At 40.2% G+C, this 23,029-nt stretch overlaps 1 protein-coding gene and 1 pseudogene across 1 annotated transcript in view; both read right to left on the bottom strand.

Annotated features, from left to right (window-relative positions):
* The window catches only part of WASF2 (WASP family member 2), a 59,111-nt gene extending 43,881 nt beyond the window's left edge, over positions 1-15,230 (bottom strand). Inside the window, exons 1-2 of the mRNA XM_045298918.1 lie at positions 15,192-15,230; positions 12,408-12,507 (exon numbers count right to left, since the gene is read on the bottom strand). The gene's annotated coding sequence lies outside the window, so the exon portion shown is untranslated. The remainder of the gene's footprint in view (positions 1-12,407; positions 12,508-15,191) is intronic.
* LOC101649288 overlaps positions 1-23,029 on the bottom strand; it is a 52,268-nt pseudogene that overhangs the window by 20,577 nt on the left and 8,662 nt on the right.

Raw genomic sequence — 23,029 nt, 5'->3', positions numbered from 1 at the left:
GGTACTAAGGGTACTGAGTGTGTTGCCTTAATTAATAACCTCTACTTGATATCTGGGCTCTGATATCCATTGCAAGGGATATGCAGAACCCACACAACATTCATGATTAAAGGGCTTATTAAGGAAGTTAACAAATTGTAATGCCAGTAAGAAATGCTCAGGATTGAGTTGTTTATCAGGGCATGTTACAAAGTTCTTTCAGGTCTGCTAATAAAGGCCCAAAGAGGCATACCACACCATTGTTAGCCTCAACCTGCTGGTATTCAGCTCAAGCTCCATGGATCAGCAAACCCAGTTCCCTGAATAGAGTGCCCAGAGGCACCCCACTCCAATAGGTCTCAGGCAGAAGGCACTTCAGCTCTACTTTGATGGGCCAGCAAGCCCAACTTACCCAATGAAGTGCCCTGAGGTACCCCACTCCAAAAGCTCAGCCTCCTACACAAAAGCACTCAACTTTACTTGCTCTGTGGCTTGGGAAGTCCTTCACTCTGTTCCCTGCTCTCGCTCCTGGTTCTGCTGCTGCAACTCTGATGTTACAGCTACCACCTGGATCCAGGAGGCTCACTGAGTTGGTGTCTCAGGTCCCGAGGACATGGTTCCTTCCTGGCTCTTGCTAGTAATGAGATCCCCCTCCTGCTTCTCAGACGGCTAATTTCATACACACAATTACTCACAGATGAATCTTATCAGTAACTTCCCTCACAGTCTTAGCAGACCCATGCAAGGAAATGTTGTTTGATGAGAGTAAGAGATTTTGGCTAGAAGAACCACATTAAATAATTCACTGCCCCTACACTGGGCCACTAGTCTTTGCACTGCTTCTTGAGGGAAGAGTACCCTATATGAAAAGCCCAAGTTCAACCTCTGCATTAGAACTCCTAGCTGTGTACCAGGTCACTTATCAAGCCCAGAGAAATGATCCAGGGGTCCAATTTCGGGCAGAGTAGAATAAAAAGATAAATTTTAAAACCAAAGCCACTCTGCCCAACTGAGCTGCCTGCCACTGTCACCTCCCTTTTATTCATGCACTTCAAACCTCTTACTCCCTACTGTAAAGAGAGGAAATTGATGAATTATCAGCCAAAGGAGATACATTTCCAAAATCGCTACAGGTCAGAATAGGGTAAGTCATGAAAATTAGCACATCCAAAACTTGAAAGCAATCCAGGCTGTCATTAAAAATCTCTCGGCACGTGGCCTAAAACTGTTAATACACCTCTGAACCATACCGCTTCCTCCAAAATCAGCTTCTATCTTCTCTCCCCTTCAATACTTCTCCCCACTCCTATCTACCCACCCGTCATGCTTTCTTTCCTTCAGAGAGAACTCTTTGCCGAAATTATGCCTACTCTTCTCTGACTCTAATGACAATGGAACAGTACCTAAAATGGATAGAGCTGGTAAGGAGCTGGCAAACAAATTGCTTCAAATATACATGAGACTGTATAAAGTTCTAACCTGTTGTTTGTTTGTTCATTCAACAAACCCATGTACTGGGCTCAATGCTACATCCTGTCGATATAGTTCAACACTGCCCCTATGGAGCTCACAACCCACTAAAGGAGACTGACAAAGGTTTCCTGGAAGAGATGACACCTGAGCTGTGTCTTTAAAGAGCACAGTTAAAGGAGATGCTCCAGGTAGAGGGAACAGCATGTGCCCAGGCAAACAGTGTCCCAGAAACAGCAAATAGAAATGAGCTTTGAGACAGACCAAAGCTTTGTATGGGGAACTGGAAAACTTGAAGAGTCACTAACCACTATACATACCACCCACTGCCAACAAGTGTTTCCAAAGTTGTCACTCTTTTATGGAAGCAGACGGACACAACTTTCTTTTGAGCAGTAGCTGGGTTTGAATCTTTTAGTTTGCAGCTAAGTGCTTTAACCACTGAGCCACCAGGCCCCCCCTCTAAAAGCTATAAAAGTTATTAAACATTGAGGCCAGGGAGTGTCACAACTGCATTTGCATTTAGAAAGCTGTGTGGATAGTGGACTACAGGAAAACAATGGCTGAGGCAGTAATCCAGGTGGTAGTACTTCTAGTTGATGGTCAGAATCAACATAATGAGGGAACTGCAATATAAGATATAGAAAGTGCCCTAAATTGTTTAAGGCCAGGCTCTGTCCCTAGAGCTTAATCTTGATTAATCTATCTGGGCCTCCATTTTTCTATTCTGAAAAATGGGTTTATGTATAAAAGAAGTAGGAGAACACTAAACTAGATCAAACTTTTCATGCTTTTTTCCTTCATGCTTTAAGACTACTTATAGATACAAAAAAGTTAATATATGTAAACTATGGTTGAGTTGGGCTGTTAACTGCAAGGTCAACAGTTTGAAACCACGGGCTGCTTTTCAGGAGAAAGATGGGCTTCCTACTCCCGGAAGAGTTACAGTCTTGGAAACTCACAGTGGCCAGTTAGTTCTACCCTGTCCAACAGGGTCACTGTGCGTGAGCATCTACTCAAGAACACTGAGTTTGGTTTTTCATCAAGAATTAGTAAGCCATCTTGGTAGCACAGCAGTTAAGAGCTCAGCTGCGAACCGAAAAAGGACAGCTGTTGAACTCATCAGCTGCTCCCTGGAGAAAAATGTGGCCTCTGCTTTGGTAAAGATTTCCAGCCTTGGAAACCTTATGTTGTTAGGTTCTGACTCATAGTGACCCTATGTACGACATTAGAAAACAGGGTCTGGTCCTGTGCCATCCTCACAAGTGTTCGCATATTTGAGCCCATCGATGCAACCATTGTAGGGCAGTTCTAGTCTATGCCAGAGAGTTGCTCATGAGTTAAAATCCATTTGAAGGCAATGAATTTGGGTTTTGGGTACCAAGAAACATGACAGCAAGTTTCCCAAACCCACCCCCTTCCCTTCTCACTGAGATAACCACTGCTCTATTTCCCTTTAGAATTTTATTGCATTTGTATCAAAATTAGCACATCGTAGCATTATTTAATTCTACATGTCTTAACTTTAAGGACTTGAATCATAATGTGTATGTTCTCCTTGACTTTTTCATCCTACAACTTAATTTGAAGATTCACCCATTTTGCTACAAATGTAATGAACTCATGTCCACTGTTACATAGTATTCCATTGTATGAGCATATTATGATTTATTTATCCAACCTAAAGTTAATGGCATTAGTATTTCTTTCAGTTTGAAGATTCCATTTTTTGCTATTCAATGGTGTGATTATGAAATATTTTGGTACGTGTTTTTGGTACACACGTGCAGCTCTTCTTCCAGATATGTAAAAGTAGTGTGGTAGCAGTAGACCTCATGAGGATAGAAAATTATCATCAACATTAGTCCAAAGTTGATTACTATGAGGTGGAGTCCTACTTGCTTTCTGTAACTTCTTTTTTTTTTTTTTTAAAGCTAATTTTCACACAGGCTGTACCTCCCCATAGCACTCTGTTCTCTACGAGGTTTGATAATTCATTGCAAGGCTACAGTATTCACAGACCATACTTGGCAGTTACCGGGTTTATTAAGGAAGTAATAGATTACAACCTGGGATCGGGATCAGGAAAAGTCTCCCTTTTTTAGTATAGGGCAGCATTTAGCTCCTCTTGGTCATACAGAGCGGAGAGGACAACCTGAGCAACCTTTAGTCTGGCCTCTGCCCTGCTTGGCCAACTGTTACCAGATCTCTTTTAGTTCTGTCAGTGCGTGCTTGAAGGGAGCCCACTCTGCCAGAAAGCTTCTGACTTGGAAGTGCTCGGCATGCGTACTTACTGAGTAGGTGCTCGCCCTGTAGCCTCCTTGCTCCACTGACATCGCATAGCAGTCTTCTCCTAGTTTTGCTACTATGCTTACTGTTTTTGCTTTCTCCAATGTTACAGCTAGTTGTCTCCTGGGTCTAGGAGGTTCTCATTGTAGAGACCCCAGGTCCAAATGACACACGCCATTTCAGGATCCTCTTCTTGGTGGTAGTGAGGCCCCTTCTTCCACCTCTGGGAGGGCTCAGTTTAAGCTTAGGATGGCAAAGCTCATCAATCCCCTTCCTTAGGGTCCCACAGCTCACCTGCCTAGGCTCACTCCTGCAAGGTTTATCTGCATTGTTAGCAAACAGTCCAACCCCTTTAGTGAGCTACAAACACCTTATTTACAGAGTACTTTCGATCATTTTGTAGGAATCAGAAGATTATAAAAGGTTAGACAAGCCACATTAAGGAACTTCCTGTACCTTAGGGTGGATTACCTAAGAGTAGAATTGCTGGGCCACAAGATATGCACATCTACAATCATGAGGTACATTATGTCCCTAGGTTAAGAATGTGTAGCTTATACACAGCTCATACTTAAACACTGCTATACAGCTCATAGTATTAAAATTTTTGAGCTACTTAATAAAGTATGTATGCAGTTAATAAAGAATGAACACATTATTTTGTGACACTTATGTAGTTAGTTAGAAGTGCAGTTAGTTAGAAGTGCTTGTTAAGTGTTTTATATACATGGAAAGGGACAATATATACAAATGGGCTTCAAAAAGTTCTTGGGAAAACAACTCCATTAACTTTTAATTCCACTTTTCCTGCTATCTTTTTGAAGTTCATTCGTTTATACAAAGACAGACATTTGAAGCTAAATAATAGTCATATGTACCTCCTTAGACTTCCTTACAAATTTGACTTAGGGAAAAACTAATTCATAACCTGGGGACTGCCTACAAGGCCAAATTATTTTGCAAAATGATTCTGTGCCCACTTATATTCCTGGTTGCTTCCTATCCTTGCCAACATGTTTTGTTTGATTTTCATTTTTGCAAATCTGATGGGTAGAAAACATTGTATCACTGTGGTCTGAATCTGCATTTCAGATTTTTGTAAGAGTAAGATAATCTACTTTTCAAAAACCCTGAGCTCAAGCCCCTCTCTAAGGAGCTGCAGGCTGTGGCATCAGTTGCTTCCCACTACTTAAACAAATTAAAACAGGTTTCCTCCAGCCCAAAGGTAAAACTGTATGACTTAAGTCAGTCATATTTACAGCTGATACAGAGACAATGTGAACATTTTCTAGCTGAGATTGGGAGTGAGTTAGGGGGTGTTAACTGTCTGAGGCTGAGAAGGAATGATCCGGGCCAACATGCTCTGACACCAGTATCCCGTTCAAGTCTCCTCTCCCATGCTCTACACTCCAGCCACTGCTCAGGAAAGGGCCCTCCAGGCTGTTGCCTCTGACTTCACTCAAAATACTTTTCACTTCTTGAAATACCCACCATTTTCTTTTTCCCTTGGCTTCTTAAAAATGTATTGACCCTTCCCTGCCCAGTCCAAATGTCAATGCTTCCACCACAACTCTGCTATGAAGAAATTAATCAAGCCTTCCTGATCCAACTGTTCTTGTTATTACTTGCCACTGAATCAGCTTCCGATTGCCTTACAGTGATGCCATGCACCACTGAAATAAACACCCTGTTCAGCCTTGTGCCATCTCCAGCACCACACAGTTGTGAACCATAAGGCTTTCACTAGCAATTTTTGGAAATATATCACCAGTTTTTTCTGCCTAGTCTGTCTTAATTTGGAAGTGCCACTGAAGCCTGTCCCGCAAATAGGAAGCCTCCAATGATACAAGGGTGGTCAGAAAGGTAGGGCTGTGGATGAGGTGCATTAGGAGGGAATGAACCCTGGTCTCCCGCATGGAGCTCTCTAATACCGAACCACCACTTAGACGTCTGTTCCAAATGTCGTTAGATGCTGTTAAGTCATTCTCAACTCACAGCAACCACATGCACAACAGAATTTTTGTGCCTGGTCCTATGCCATCTTCGTAATCATTGTTATGTTTGAACCCATTGTTGCAGCCACTGTTGTCAATTCAGCTTACTGAGGTACTTGCTCTTTTTTTGCGGCCCCTCTACCTTACTAAGCATGATATCCTTTTCCAGGGACTTGTTTCTCATGACATGTCGAAAGCACATGAGACAAAGTCTTAACATGCTTGTTTCGAAGGAACATTCTGACTATACTTCTTCCAAGACAGATTTGTTTATTCTTCTGTCAGTCCAAGGTACAGTCGATATTCTCTGCCAGCACATAATTCAAAGGTGTCCATCGTTCTGTCTTTATTCCCTAACCAGCTTTTGCATGTATAGGAGGCAATTGAAAAATCCCCTGGCTTGAGTCAGGGGAACCCTAGTCCTCAAAGTGACAGCTCTGCTCTTTAACTCTTCAAAGATATCTGCTGCAGTCAGTTTGCCCAACATTATTTGATCTCTTGGCTGTTACTTCCATCGGGGTTGATTTTAGATCCAAGTAAAATAAGATCCTCAATCTTCTCTCCATTTATCATAATGCTGCATGTTGATCCAGTTGTGAGGATTTTGGTTTTCCTCATGTTGAAATGTAAGCCATACCAAACACTGTAATCTTTGATCTTCATCAGTAAGTATTTCAAGTCCTCTTCACTTTCAGCAAACAAGGTTGTTTTCTTCTGCATATAGGAGGTTGTTAATGAATCTTTCTCCAATCCTGATGCTGTTTCCTTCTTCATATAGTCCAGCTTCTCAGATTATTTGCTTAGCATACAGACTGAATTAGTGTGGTGAAAGGATACAACCATGAGACACAGTTTTCCTGGTTTTAAACAACACAGTATCAAAAAAAAACAACACAGTATCCCCTTGCTCTGTTCAAACGACTGCCTCTTGGTCGGTCTATGTATAGATTCTATACATGTACAATGAAGTGTTCCCATTCTTCACAGTACTATCCATAATTTGTTATGATCCAGAGGAAAAAGCATAGTCAATAAAGCACAGGCAAACATCTTTCTGGTATTCTTTAGTTTTAGCCAAGATCCACATGACATCAACAAATTATATTCCTTGTTTCATAGCCTCTTCTGAATCCAACTTGAATTTCTGGAAGCTCCCGGTTGAAGTGTGTTTTTTACTTATTTCCAATAAAATGTACTTTATTAATTGTGGTAGTTACATGATCTGGTGCCAACTTGAGACTATTAAGAGTGAAGGGGTGGAGTTTAGCCTGTCAACCAGGTGACAGCTTGATGACTTCATGTGGAGGCATTAAGGAGATAAATAGCTAGCTGGAGGTGGGACACACACTCTCTGCTTCCTCTGCCTGCAAGACATTCCTGTTGACAAGCTACATGGAACTATGCTGATGGTAGCCAGAGCCTTAGAGCTGGAGGAGCCACATGGCGACCCGAACCAGCGCTAAGATGCTTCCATCACCACTGGATCCAAAAGACTTTCCACCCACTGGCCTGTAAACTTCCCACACTTGGCATCACTGCATGTGTTGAGTGAAGAGGAATTTACAGACTGGTATAGGACATATGGGCTAATATTGGACTTACAGACTTGATCTGGACTGGACTGGGATGTTTTCTTAATGTACAATTGCTCTTTGACATAAAGTTCTCTCTTACACACTTAAGTGGCTATGACTGTTTCTCTAATCAACCCAGACTAACACATTAATCATATTCAATAATTTCCACATTTTGTGGCACTACCTTTCTTTGAAATACATACATGGATCTCTTCTGGTTAGTTGGCAGAATAGTTGTCTTCCAAATTTTTTTACATAGATCAGTGGACACTTCCAGTATTGCATTCATTTGTTGAAACATCTCACTTGGTATTCCATCAATTCCTAGAGTCTTGTTGTTCACTAATGCAGTGCAGTTAGGACTTCTTTCAATACCTTCAATTCTTAATCATGCTACTACCTCTTGAAATGACTTAACATCAACCAGTGCCTTTTGGGTACAGTGACTCTATATTCCCTCTTCTTTTGACGCTCCCTGCATTGTCCACTATTTTGCCCAAAGAATCCTTCAATATTGCAATGCAAGGCTATGATTTTTTTTCTTCAGTTCTTTGAAGCTTGAGAAATGCTGAGTGTTCTTTCCTTCTGGTTTTTTAATTCTAGGTTTTTGCACATTTCATTTTAATAGTTTTGAGTCACCTTTGTACTCTTCTGTTCAACTAGTTTACTTCATTTCTTCCATTTGCTTTTTAGTTACTCTGCCTTCAAGATCAAGTTTTCAGAGTTTCTTCTGACATCTGCTTTGCTGATGTCGTGTATTTAGAATGATATTTTGTTTTCCTCATAGAAATGCTTGTCACTGATCCCACTCATCTGGATTTTAGTTACTGGAGTACAATATACTAAATCTATTCCTGAGGTGGTCTCTAAATTTAGGTGGGAAACACTCAAAGTCAAATTTTGTCTTTTGTGGTTTTAAATTTCTCGTTTCAACTTGAACTTGCATGAGTAATTAATGGTCTGTTCTACAGTTGGACCCTGGCCTTGTTCTAACTTCTCCATCATCCCTTTCCACAAATGTAGATGTAGCTGATTTGATTCCTGGTATTCCAGCCAGTGAGATCCATGTGTATGGGGGGGAAAAAACAACAACCCACAAACCTGTTGCCATCAGATCAATGCCAACTCATAGCGATCCTATAGGACATGGTAGAACTGGCCCTGTGACTTTCTGACACTGTAGCTCTTTATGGGAATAGTAACTCTTTATGGGACTAGAAAGACCCATCTTTCTCCCAAGAAGTGGCTGGTGATTTCGAACCACTGACCTTTTGGTTAGCAGCCCAACTCGTAACCACTATGCCACCAGAGCTCCTATCCAGGTGTACAGTCACTATTTATATTGTTGAAAAGTTATTTTCAATACATTAGTTGGTCTTGCAATATTCTGTCATGTGACCTCCAATACCATTTCTGTCACCAAGGTCATATTTTTCATATCCTCCTTCTTCTTTTCCAATTTTACATTCCAATCACCAGGAATTATAAATGCATTTGATTGCATGCTTGATTAATTTCGGACTATAGCAGAAGTTGATAAAAATCTTCAGATTTTTCATCTGTGGCATGAGTAGTTTGGTGAGTAAATTTTAAAAACATTTGTATTAAGTGACCTTCCTTACTATAGGTATAAGGATACTTCAGGACAGATCTTGAAAGGTTGTGTTTGTCAATGGAAATCATACCATTAAAGGGGGTACCCCCCGCCCCCGAAAACAAACAAACAAACAGAATGCGCTAAGGGGAGTAGATCTCGCATAGCTCACATTTTTCCCGCTAGGAGAGTATGGAACAACTCATTCTCAGTTAGTGTACCCAATGGTGTCAGCTGGGAAGGTTCTTTCTGGTCACTATGAATTTTTTCGTAAAAGCATTTCACTCAAAGCTTGTTTTTTGTGATGGTTAGTTTAATAGGACAGCAGGCGGAGGAGAGTCAAGATGGTGTCCTGGCAGAATCACCCACCCAGTGCTCCTGTTGTTAGATCAGAAATTTGAGAGACAAGCATGGGAAGCAAGCCTGAGGAGAGATCAACAGGCCTGATGGTTCCGGAGGAATTTGGGGGGAGGAGGAGTCAGGGAAAAAAGAGCAGTGATCAAATAATGCCATAGACAAGGGAACAACCAAGGAATTGAAGGCAACAATGAGGAGGACTTAGAGATCCCAGTGGTGTTGGAGTAGCAGCAATCTAGCTGAGAGGAATTACCAAGAGGCAGAAGGACAAGTGTGATGGTGGGTCAGGAGGAAAGTAAAAGGAGATAGAAGACCGAAAACAAAACACATTGTTGTGAATGAAGGGGGGGGGGGGGTGTGTTTCAGAACAGAGACCCAAAACTCATCTGTAGACAATAGAACATCCCCTCACAGAAGGGTCACAAGGAAGAGATGAGTCAACCAGGGTGGAATATAAGACCAATGAAACACACAATATTTCTCTGGTTCTTTAAGGCTTCCTCACCCCCTCACTATCAGGACCCCAGTCCTGCCCTTCAGTTCTGGCTAGACCAGAGCACCTACACTGTACAGATAAGAACTCACAACACATGGAATCCAGGTCAGATAAACCCCTCTGGGACAAAAATGGAAACAGCAAATCAGGAGGGCAGGGGGAAGGTGGGGAGATGCGGGGAGGAAGGGGGACCCGATTACAATGGTCAACACATAACACACACCCTCCAGGGGGACAAACACCAGAAACGTGGATGAAGGGAGATAGTGGTCAGTGTAAGATATGAAAATAATAATTATAATTTATCAAGGGGTCACGAGTATGGGAGGAAGGGAAAACAGGAGCTGATACCAAGGGCTCAAATAGAAAGTAAATGTTTAGAAAATAATGATGGCAACATATGTACAAATATGCTTGATACAATTGATGTATGGAATGTTAAAAGAGCAGTGTTCAGCTGTGAAATTTTGTTTCCTGCTTGGGGGGTGACAGAGAAACTGTTATGATGTTGAATACAGCTTACAAGGACAGCAACACTATGGGGAAAAAATCAAGTGTACGAGTGATTTTCTCGTTTCAAAGAAAAGGTGAAAAGCCGACTGATGACAAACCTCATTCTGGACATCTGTCAACTTCCTAAAAGGCAAAAATGTCTACTCGTAGTGCGTTCCATCAGGTCAGACTGTTAATCAAATTTTCTATTTAGAGCAGCGGTTCTCAACATGTGGGTCGCGACCTAAGACATTCGGAAAACACAAATATTTCACAATATATAATTACATATTGTTTTGTGATTAATCACTATGCTTTAATTATGTTTAATTATGTTCAATTTGTAACAATGAAAATACATCCTGCATATCAGATGTTTACATTACAATTCATAACAGTAACAAAATCACAGTTATGAAGTAGCAACGAAAATAATTTAATGGTTGGGGGGTCACCATAACATAAGGAACTGTATTAAAGGGTCATGGCATTAGGAAGGTTGAGAACCACTGATTTAGAGATTCTGAAAAGATAGTGTAACAGTGTAGGGCAAAAAAGGCCTGATTTGTGGTAGACGGGGACTGGTTTTGCCACCACAGTGCACCTGCTCATTCAGCCATCTCAGTGCGCCAATTTTTGGCAAATAAGCAGCATGCCTCTCTTGCTCCATGCACTTTACTCACCTGACCTTGCTCCATGCAACTTCTTTCCCTCCCACACACACATAAACAAAGACGGACATGAAAGGACAGCAATTTAATGTAGACGAGGTGGGGAAAAAAGGGGGGGAGGTGCTGTTAGCCATCCAAACAGATGAGTTTGAAAATGTTTTTGAGAATGGAGTCACAGATTTGACAAATGTATTAAGTGTAATGGAGAATACTTTGAAGGCGATAGATTGTTTGTAAAAAAAAAAAAAAAAAATAAACACATAGCTTTGAAAAAAATTCCAGTTGGGGGGGTTACCCCCTCGTACCTATTTAATTTGTCATCCGTGGCATAGGAGACCATATATGACCTGCCTGACTCAAAATGGCTAGTACCAGTCCATTTCAGTTCACTACTGCCTAGGGTATCGATCTTTATACCCTCTATTTTATATCTGATGACTTCCAATTTTCCTAGAATCATACTTTGTACATTCCGCACTTCAATTACTACTAGATGTTTGCAGCTGTTTCTTCTCATTTTGAGTTTTGCCACACCAGCAAATGGAAACCCTGAAAGCTTTACTGCATCCACAGTGAAGCAGACAGTGACTGTACTTCAGGAAGGCAGCTCTTCCCTAGTTGTATTTTAAGTGTCTTCCAAAATGAGGGGCTTATCTGCCAGCAGACAGTGTTCCTTTCTATTCATAAGATTTCCACCGAGTAATTCTGTAAATAGATTACCATATCCCTTTTCCTAGTCTGTATTAGTCTAGAAGCTCTACTGAAACATGGTGCCGATGCCTGCATTTGCAATACCAATGGTATATAACCTCCAGCAAAACACCAACAACATAAGCCAAGGTAACAGTACAAACTAGTCTACCCCTAAAGTACTGTATTAGTCTCTTTGATAGCACCAATCCCACATTCCACTTCTAATGGGGACTGATTGTTTGTACTATCTTTTAAATCCTGGGGTCTGAGAAGCATTTTTGACATCCATCACCCCTTCATAAAATACTGGATAAGTGGATAGAAAGATGAACAGAATTTGCTGGAGCGCAAAATCTCAAATGAAAGGTTCATTCTGACTCTTGCTGACAATGAAGAAAAAAATGAAAGAAAAGCATAACATTCAAGGTCTTTTTAGTAGACACTCATGCCAAGAAGGCAGAAATTAAAATTTAAGTCATACAGTCACCTTCTTTTAATGGGGGCAATGGCATGGAAAAGAAGAACTTAAAACTGACTCTATTACCCTAAGTTGTATCTTCAAAGTTTGATAAAAATTATTTGGACATGGTTATTTTCCTTGGGAGGATGTGTTTAACTAGAGCTTAAGGTTAAATGTTGCTCTTTGCAGTTAACTGGATTCTGAAGAAGTACGGCGATTCTTGAAGACGGATAAGAACTGGATAAGAAGGACGTTTCCCGGGGTTGTAGCCTTTCTGGGAGCCGATGGCCAGGTCTTTCCTCCCTTGGAACTGCCAATAGGTCAGGACCACTGACCTTTCTATTAGCAGCCAAGTGCTTAACCGTTGTGCCAACTTTTCTATTCTCAAGTCATCTTGGTCAAGAGATGAAAATGTATCAGGTAGAAGCCTGATGTCTGTTGACAGAAGGGAAAAAGTTTGTGTACTATATAAACAAGAATCCATGGTAAATAAAATTCAATTATAATAAAGTAATGATCATGTCCTACCACATCAGTTTTCCCATCTGTAAGCTGGATGAAATAAAGAGTAAGTATACACTTAAAAATATATATAGATATATATTTTAAAATATATATACAGTGAACCCTCGCTACTTCGCGCTTCGACTTCCGCGGCTTCACTCTATCGCGGTTTTTGCGTAACAGCACCCACTGCCTACACCCGCTCCTTCAGAGGAAAAAGACGGCGACCCACCTGTAGAGTACATCCCTTAAGTCATTTCATAGGCTATTGATTACAGTATTTGTAAGAACTATGTATAATAATACTGTATGTGAAATATGTAATACTGTAAACTAGATGCCATAAATAATATAATAAATAATAAATGATAATTGTAACATCCAAAATGTTTTACTGTATTTTCCCTTTTTCGTTTAATAAATTGGGTAATAACGAGTGTAATGGTGACTAAAGGGTGTTTTTTCATGTCCTCTATGCTCTAACTACGAAAATATTTGATTTACAAATAAGGAATCCTACTTCGCGGAATTTCATTTATCACGGTAGGGTCTAGAACCAATTAACCGCGATAAACGAGGGTTCACTGTATACGTATATATATATATGTATATATATACACTTAAATTTTTTAACAGTAGCTAGCATAATGCAAGTGCCAACTTCTTTGATGGAATGACACTTGCCACATAAGGTAGAATTGTAAGATAATCTGGTGCCAACTTGACTATTAACAGTGAAGGGTGGAGTTTAGCCTGTCAATCAGGTTGTAGCTTGATGACCTCATTTGGAGGGGCTCTGGAGATAAATAGCTCTCTGAAGGCGGGACACACATGTCTCCCCATGAGACATTCCTGTTGACAAGCCACATAGAACTAAGCTGATGGCACCCACAGCCTTGGAGCAGGAGAAGCCACATGGTGACCCACACCAACACTAAGATGCTTCCACCACCACTGGATCCACAAGATTTTCCTATACTCGGTGTCATCACATGTGTTACGTGAGTCTGAAGAGGAATTTACAGACGGATACTGGATATATGGGCTAATACCAGTATACAATTACTCTTTTATATAAAGCTCTTTCTTTACACATGAGTGTCTATGAATTTGTTTCTCTAGTCAACCTGGACTAACACAGGAAGTAACTCTTTAGACACTATTTTTATGAAAAGCTCTATAAAATATATTACATATAGTCAACATTTCTTAAACATAGTATACTAAATATAACCTTTCTTGGTAATGCAACATCCTCAGATTAGTAGTGGTAGTAGGCTATAAAAAGTACAGTGGTACTTGAGATGTGAGAACTATACGTCTGCAATAAAACAGCCACAAAGTTCATGAATCTCCTCCTCCTGCCGCCATATGTCTAAACATTAGTGTATATTAGTGCATCGAAGCCATCGTAATATACATTCTAATAATCTTATCACACATATGATTAGTTGATTTGAATATTACAGGCAGCCTGTAAGATTAAAAAAATATATGCTATTCTCAATTGTGTATGTGTGTGTCAAAAATCTACAAGAGGAAACACACACACACACAAGTAAAAAAGTATTGCTGCTAGGACTCTAATTCACATATACGTGGGTTATTCCAAACAGAAACCATTTGGAACATGTGTTTTCAACCAGTGCATGGTACAAACAAATTCTCTCAGTAATGCATTTGTCTTGTCCTCATTAGGGTACCTTAAAAAAAACACCCAATCAAAACAGTGGCTTCCTGCTGAAAGGCAGGAAAGTCAGCTCAGATGGTGGTATGGCAACTGTTTTGTGATTTCAAAGGAGCAACTATAAAGAAGTTTTGTTTCTTATTATGAACAAGTTGTAAGAAAACTCTATTGGTGAAAGAAAGAGCAGGAAAGGTACGTTAAGGAATTTCTCCCCATCACAATTTGGCTGCTTAGTCTTTGAGGGTAGCCAGGGCTGTCCTATGACATTTTCATTGGGAAACTAGATCTTGCCCCTTCAGAACCTAATCTTGTCCATCACATTTCCTTCTGTTCCCAAAACTCAAAGAACACTTAAAAGGATGTTTTGAGTCCTTTGGGATGTCAAAATGGCTGTTTGGAAGTGGTGCAAATATAAAAAGGGGGCAGAATTCCTCAAGGGAGGGTTACAGAGATGGAACCGCCTTCAGAAGGACATAGACCTAGATGTTGGATATGTTTAGAAGCAATAACTTCAATTTTGCTATTTTTATTTAATAAAGTTTCTATAATTTTAGAGCAATGCTTTTTTACCTACCATCATACATAACAAAACATTTGCCAATTCAACATTTTTAACATGTACGAGTACAATTCTGTGACATTGGTTATGTTCATCGCATTATGCAGCCATCATCATGTTTCCAAATTATTTCATCATCAGTAACAGAAACTCAGGGCCAGTAAGCAAAGGCTGTCACCCCTTACCCTCCTATTTAAAAAAAAAAAATTAATTGGGATTTAATACTTACATATCATTCCATAATTCAATCACGTCAAGAAAAATTGTACAATCAGTTTCTAATACCCTCCTCTTTTCTACTCGTGGTAACCACTAATTAACTTTGGTCTCTACACATATGCTTTATTTCATAAGTGTACATAGACTCACATTTGTCCTTTTGTTACTGACGTATTTCTCTGCTGAAAGTGAGGAGGACTTGAAGCACTTGCTGATGAAGATCAAAGACTGGAGCCTCCAGTACGGATTACCACTCAAAGTAAAGAAAAATCCTCATAAGTGGACCAATAGGTAATATCATGATCAATGGAGAAAAGATTGCAGTGGTCAAGGATTTCATCTTGCTTGGCTCCACAATCAATGCTCACGAAACAGCAAAACGTGTTGCATTGCTAGATGGACTGACACAATGGCTGCAACAATGGGCTCTAACACAAGAACAATTGTGAGGATAGCGCAGGACCTGATGGCATTTTATTCTGTTGTGTAGGGTTGCTATGAGTTAGAACCAACTCCACAGCACCCAACAATGTTTCTAAGTCTTCCCATGTTGTGGCATGTATCAGGACTTCATTTCTCTTTATGGGCTGAGTAATATCCCATTGTTTGTGTATAATCACAATCATTCATCTATGGATGGTCATTTAGGTTGTTTCTACATTTTAGCTACCATGGAAAGTGCTGCAGTAAATATGGCATACACATATTTCTGCTTTCAATACTTTTGGTTTATATCTAGGGTTGAGAGTCATCATATGGTAGTTCTACAATTTAAATTTTGAGGAACTGTCTTCTCAATGGCTACACCATTTTACATTCAAATTAGCAAATAGATGACGTTTTCAATTCGCAACTTAATTTATTCTTTTATGTGGCCTTTCTGGCCCTGGGTTTATGGTTTTGCCAAGATGCTTTCTAGGCCAATCTTGAAAAGGGACTGAACAGTTTACTATGCAAATAAAACGCTTATGCCAACCAAGGACACTGATCCACGTGGGGCCTTGATGGAATGACTAGACTTACAAAGGGGCTGAGCGTGAGGGACCCTCACTGTAAAACCATCAAGAAAAACCTGGAACAGAGGACATCCTTTAAGTCTGGGGCCCCTGCACTGAGAATATCCTAGACCTAGATGTTAAGCGCTATAAAAGGTAACGAGAGCTGATACAAGTGGCAAAAATCAGACCAATGTGAGACAGCTGCAGTGGGCTTCCTAACTCACAGAGCAAGAACTGAGTGCCTGCAATCAGGAGGCTGGCTGCTGAGTGGGTGCTTCTGGGTACACTTGATGATGAAGCCAAAAGAGCTGTAACACCTGCTCAACTGCGATTTCAAGACAGGTCCAGGAGGAGGCTGATGGCAGAGGCCTGAGTGAGAACCAACTTACAGGCAGGCACATCCAAAAAGCACATGCCCACCTTCAGGCACAGGGAGAAGAAGCTGAGACCTGTCTTGCTGGCAGATGTCCTTAATTAGGAAGTATAACCTGTTGTTCATGTTACTTTGAAGTTAATTGTTTACTTTCCAATAAGCCACATACCTGTTAGGATTGCTTATGAGTCCTGTGAGGTGTTATAGCAAAAGTATTGAAGCCAAAGATACAAGGATGAATACTCTAGGAAGGGAGATTAGTTGGGATCAGAGATGATGGAGTGCTACAGTAATTTGGGTGAAGCTGGACATTTGGGGTTTGTTGTTATTTATTTATCTAATCATTTTATTGGGGGCTCTTACAACAATTCATGTATCAATTGTATCAAGCACATTTGTACATACCAGCAGTTCAAACCCTAATGGCAATGGTTGGGGTTTGGGTTTAATGACTAATGAGCGAGCCCTGGTGACACAGTGGTTAAAGTTGACAGTGGAAGCCAGTAGGTGGTTAGTGGAAACCACCAGGAGCTCCATTAGGAATGGGGTGTCACAATCAGCTTCCACAAAGACTTACTGCCTTTGAAATCCTAAGGGGCAATTCTACCTTGTCCTTTAAGGTTGACTGAATAGCAGAGGTTCTATTTGAGGTTTCAATTTTATTTGACTTCTCGCATTTTTTTCAGGCACCTCATCCTCTTTGGTGAAATAGCTATTCAAGTTCTTGTCCAATGTCAGACTGGTTGTTTGTCTTTTTGCTGCTAAGCTGTAGAAGTATTAATGTATGAGGGGGTGTCCCTCCCAAAAAAATTGGAATTTTTTTCCCAAAGCTGTGTATTTGAATTTTTTTTTTTTACAAAACAACCTTATCACCTTCAAAGTACTCTTAATTACACTTAATGTCAAATCTGTGATTCCATTCTTGGAAACATTTTCAGACTCATCTGTTTAGATGGCTGACAGCATCTTCCATTTTTTTCTTTACCTCTTCTATGTTGTCAAATCGCTGTCCCTCTTCATTCACAGAAACAAAAAGACGTCACAAGGAGGTAGATTAGGTGTGTCAGGTGCGTGGGGCAAGAGAGGCATACTTTTTTTCACCAAAAACTGGCACACTGAGATGGCTACGTGAACAGGTGCAATGTCATGGTGGCAAAACCAGTCCCATCTGCCACGAATAAAGCTTTTTTGGTCACACACTGTTACACAATCTTTTCAGAACCTCTAAATTAAAAAGTAGGTTAACAGTCTGACCTGGTGGAATTAACTCCAATGCACAAGTCAACATTTTCATCTGTTCGAGAAGTTGGTGGGCATCTAGAATGAGGTCTGTTGTCAATCAACATTTCACCTTTTTTGAAACAAGAAAACCATTCGTACACTTGAGTTTATCCAATAGCACTGTCTTTTTAAGCTGTGTTGAACATCACAACAGTTTATGCAACATTTTTCCTGACCAGTAAACAAAATTTCACAGTTGCACATTGTCCTTTTAAATCGACCATCACGGACACTGGGCCCCCACTCAAGTACTCACTCAATGCAAGAACACTTTGTTCTATTAAACTGTCATTCTGCTCACCTTTCCAACATGATTGCTGAAGACAAATGGGTGCATAAGCAATTGTGGTGAAGAAAGCTGATGGTGTCCAGCTATCAAAAAGATAGACTAGAGCACCTGGGGTCTTAAAGGCTTGAAGGTAAACAAGTGGCCATCTAGCTCAGAAGCAACAAAGGCCACATGAAAGAAGCACACCAGCCTGTGTAATCACGAGGTGCCGAAGGGATCAGGTATCAGGCACCATAGAACAAAAAAAATAATATCATTGTGAATGAGGGGCAGTGCAGATTGGGGACCCAAAGTCCATCTGTAGGCAACTGGACATCCCCTTACAGAAGGGTCATGGGGAGGGGACGAACCAGTCAGGGTGCAGTGTAGCAATGATGAAACATACAACTTTCCTCTAGTTCTTTAATGCTTCCTCCCCACCACTATCATGATCCTAATTCTAGGAAATGGAAACACAGGGAATCGAGGACAGATGATCCCTTCAGGACCAGTGGTATGAGTGGCGATACCAGGTGGGTGGAGGGAAGATGGGGTAGAAAGGGGGAACCAATTACAAGGATCTACATATAGCCTCCTCCCTGGGGGACGGACAACAGAAAAGTGGGTGAAGGGAGATGTCGACAGTGTAAGATATGTCAAAATAATAATAACTTATAAATTATCAAGGGTTTGTGAGGGGGGTCGGGGAGGGCTGGGGAAAATGAGGAGCTGATGCCAAGGGCTCAAGTAGAAAGCAAATGTTTTGAGAATGATGAGGACCACAAATGTACAAATGTGCTTGACACAATGGATGGATGGATGGATTGTTATAAGTCATATGAGCCCCCAATAAAATGATTTAAAATAAATAATTGGCCATCACAAAAATGAGGTGTGGGCAAAACTGCTTTTATGAAAAAATTCACTGTGACCAGAGAGAATGCCCCAGGTGACGTCACTGGGTGCACTAACTCACAACAAATTTCTTGATGCTCACCTAGTGGGAAACATACATACTACGAAAGCTCTGCTTTGCTCAGCACAATTCCAGGGGTTTTCTTGGTACCCCTCGTATTCTGTTTATTAAACTTATCGTATGGTTCCTAAAACCCCCAAATTTTCTCCCAATTTGGTGTATAATTTGAAAATAATTTATAATTTATCAAGCAGTCACATGGGTAGGAGGGGCGGAGGAAGGTTAAAAAGAAGAGCTGAAACCAAGGGCTCACATAGAAAGTAAAATTTAGAAAAAATATAATAAAAATTTTTTAAAATTTAGAAAATAATGTAGGCAACATATGTACCAATATGCTTGATACAACTGATGTATGGATCGGTTTTTTTTGTTTTTTGTTTTAAATCATTTTATTAGGGGCTCATACAACTCTTACCACAATCCATACAAACATCAACTGTGTAAAGCACATTTGTACATTCATTGCCCTCATCATTCTCAAAACATTTGCTCTCCACTTAAGCCCCTGCCATCAGCAGCTCATTTTTCCCCTCCCTCCCCGCCTCCTTCTCCTTCATGAACCCTTGATAATTTATAAATTATTATTTTGTCCTATCTTGCCCTGTCCGATGTCTCCCTTCACCCACTTTTCTATTGTCTGTCCCCCAGGAAGGAGGTTATATGTAGATCCTTGTAATCAGTTCCCCCTTTCCACCCTACCCTCCCTCCGCCCTCCCAGTATCGCCACTCACACCACTGGTCCTAAAGGGATCATCCACCCTGGATTCCGTGTTTCCAGTTCCTATCTGCACCAGTGTACATCCTCTGGTCTAACCAGATTTGTAAAGGATGTATGGATTGTTATAAGAGCACCTGATACAATGATCTTTAAAATAAAAAATTTTTCAAAAAAATTAAATTAAATTAAATTAAAATTTTAAAATTTCTCCGAATCTGTCTTTTCATTTTGTTGATTTTTTAGTTATAATGACCTCTCTCAAACAAACAAAACTTGCTGCCACTGAGTTGATTCTGACTCATAGCAACCCTATAGGACAGAGTAGAACTTCTCCTATAAGTTTCTGAGATTGTAGCTTTTTAAAGAGTAGAAAGCCTCATCTGTCCCCTACCTATAGATGAGGAAATTAAGGCTAAGAGAAGTCAAATGAGTTACTGTGGGACACAGAGCCAGTAGGCAACAGTAAACTATAAGTGACATTAATTTTGAGGTAAGTGAATGAAAATTCTGGACGCTCTTTGCCACTGAAAAGCAGTTTACTTTTAGATGCAAAGACCTGTGTTCATTAACTAAACTGCCAAACGTCTGGATTTCTGATGCCCTTCCTTTGCACTTTCTAAAATATTCTTCTTAGAATTGTATGGATATATTTTATTAATGTGGACTCTATACAATTGAAATTTGAAATAAATTCAGACCTGAGCTGAAGTTTACTCTTCTCTAACACAGAAAAGTCTAGCTAAAGAAACAATGCAAATAAGGTTACAGGGAGAAATGTTTAATGAGCTGTTTTTAAGCATTTCAGGAGTTTAATTTACATACAATTAAAGTTAAATTGCACATCATTCTCAGGTATTCATTAAACCAGGTACTAGGACCACTACTAGGCAAAATAACCCCGTAACACTATTAGCCTAGTTTCAGTTCCTGTATGAACTCAGAGGTAACAGATGCTCCTGAAGAAAAACAACATACAGTACTCTCACTAGGATATCCCCCAATTAGCCCAAATTAATGAGGTTTGATTGTACCTCCAATGATCACCCACAAAACCTATTCCCCTCACTCCATGGCCTAGAGTAGGAGCTCAAATGTAGTTAAACCACCTGGCCTAGAAATGAGGTAGAGGAAGCAAGACAGAACGGCAATGCCACAGAGATAAAAACCAGGGGGTGAGGGTTCTATGCCAGATTCTGCTACAAAATCTGTGACCCTAATTAAATCACCTCTTCTCAGGGCTTCAGTTTTTTCTTCATCTACACAATTAGGAAGCCAAGAATGTGGTCTCTAAGTACAACACACTAGAAGGACCCAGAGATCTTTGCAGAAAGGACAGAAAATGTGCAAGTGAGTCTGAAACACCTGATAGCAGAAAGCAAAAAACACTATCAACAACTATGCAAGCAACCCAGAGTCAGCTTGAAAAGGCTCCCAATGGTCAGAGGGGGAACAACTTGAACCTAAGTAAGAATATTTGTAATAGATTGGAACACATCATATATGTTAAAATCACAAGTTCAAATGATGTTTTAAAAAAAGAGAGAAATAAAATTTTGGAGTATCCCAGAGAGCCAACTAATCATTTGAAAAACTAGTAATAAAAGGATAAAAAGAAAAGAGTAAATTATTTTTATCCTGTTTCTCCTTTATTATCAAACTTAAGGGTAACCAAAATACTGATATGGGGAAATTTTTCTTTACTCAAGTAAAAAGCTAACAAAGGAAGAACAAATGATAGAATATGAGTATTAGTATTTCGTAAATTGTGTTTTGTGATGATGCCAAGGCATTTGACTGTGTGGATCATAACAAACTATGGATAGATTAAGAAGAATGGGAATTCCAGGAAACTTCATTGTGCTTATGGACCATAAGGCAACTGTGTAAACAGAATAAGGGAATACCACATGGTTTAAAATCAGGAAAAGTGTGCATCACGGATGCATCCTCTCCTGTATTTATTCAGTTTGTATGTTACAAAAATAATCAAAGAAACTGGATTGTATAAAGAAGAATGTGGCATCAAGATTGGAGAAAGGCCACAGAGATAATAACTGAGGCAAGGATTTAGAAGGGAAGTAGGAGTCAGGGGTGGGAGCTACAGAGGGTGAAGGGGCTTGGGGAACAATGTATGCGGGAGGAGGGTGGGAGCATTCGAACTGATTGTGATTAAACAACTTGTTTTAAAAGCGATTTATCCATGAAAAAGAGGGGGGGAAATGTTCTAAAATTGACTAGAGTAATGATATATTCTTGATATGACTGAACTATTGAATTGTATGATATATGGATTATGTGCCAATAAAACTAAAAAAAAAATATTGGAGAGCGGCTTATTAATAACCTATGATATGCAGGTGACACAAGTTTGCTTGTTAGAAGTTGAGGAGGACTTGAAGCACTTGCTGATAAAAATCTAGGAACGCAGCCTTAAGTACTGGCTGCTACTCAATGTAAAGACCCAAGTCCTCACAGCTGGACTAAAAGGTAACATCATGAGAGAAAGAAAACTGAAAGTGTCAAGGATTTGTCTTGCTTGGATTCACAACCAATGCTCACGGAAGCAGCAGTCAAGAGATCAAAAGACAAATTGCATTGGGTAAATCTGCTACCAAGACCTCTTTGAGTATTGAAAAGCAAGAATGTTACTCTGAGGACTAAGGTGTGCCTGACTCAAGCCAGAGTATTTTCAATTGCCCCAGAGACAAGTGAAAGTTGGACAATGAATAAGGAAGATCAAAGAATTGATAAATTTGAAATGTGGTGCTGACGAAGAAATGATCAAAAGTACCATGAATTGCTAAAAGGACAAACAAATCTGTCTTGGAAGAAATATGACCAGAGTGCTCCTTAGCGACAAGGATGGTGAGACTTTGTCTCATGGTCTTTGGACATGTAGGGAGAGACCAGTCCCTGGAGAAGGACAACATGCTTGGTATAGTAAAGCGGTAGTGAGGGAAACACAGGCCCATCATTGACACAGTGGCTACAATGACTCATGCATAGGAACAACTGTGAGGATGGTGCAGGGCAGGGCAGTGTTTCTTTCTGCTGTACATAGGGTTGATATGCGTGGGAACTGACTGTGACTATAGCACTAACATCATTTTATAAATATTTAATGAAATAATGGCTTTAAGTCATGATTATCAATGACCATTTGCAACCCCAAAAAATACAACTGGACCTGGTGATGGGACCTGGGCATGAACCTAGTGATGAAAGTGCATAACACTGCTTATTCAGTCCTGCTAACAAAGCCAAGACCTGGGCTGGCCAGAAGTAGCCACTAGATCTATGTGACTGTTGGGGCTTGAAATGAGGCTAATCAAAACTGTATATGCTGGTAAATGTGCAATACACACCACATGTCA

The sequence above is a fragment of the Echinops telfairi genome, unplaced genomic scaffold (assembly GCF_000313985.2).
Source record: "Echinops telfairi isolate 266 unplaced genomic scaffold, ASM31398v2 ScPeMD7_7457;HRSCAF=8495, whole genome shotgun sequence".
NCBI lineage: Eukaryota > Metazoa > Chordata > Mammalia > Afrosoricida > Tenrecidae > Echinops > Echinops telfairi.
The sequence above is the reverse complement of the archived record's forward strand: the minus strand, read 5'-3'. Positions and strand labels throughout refer to the sequence as shown.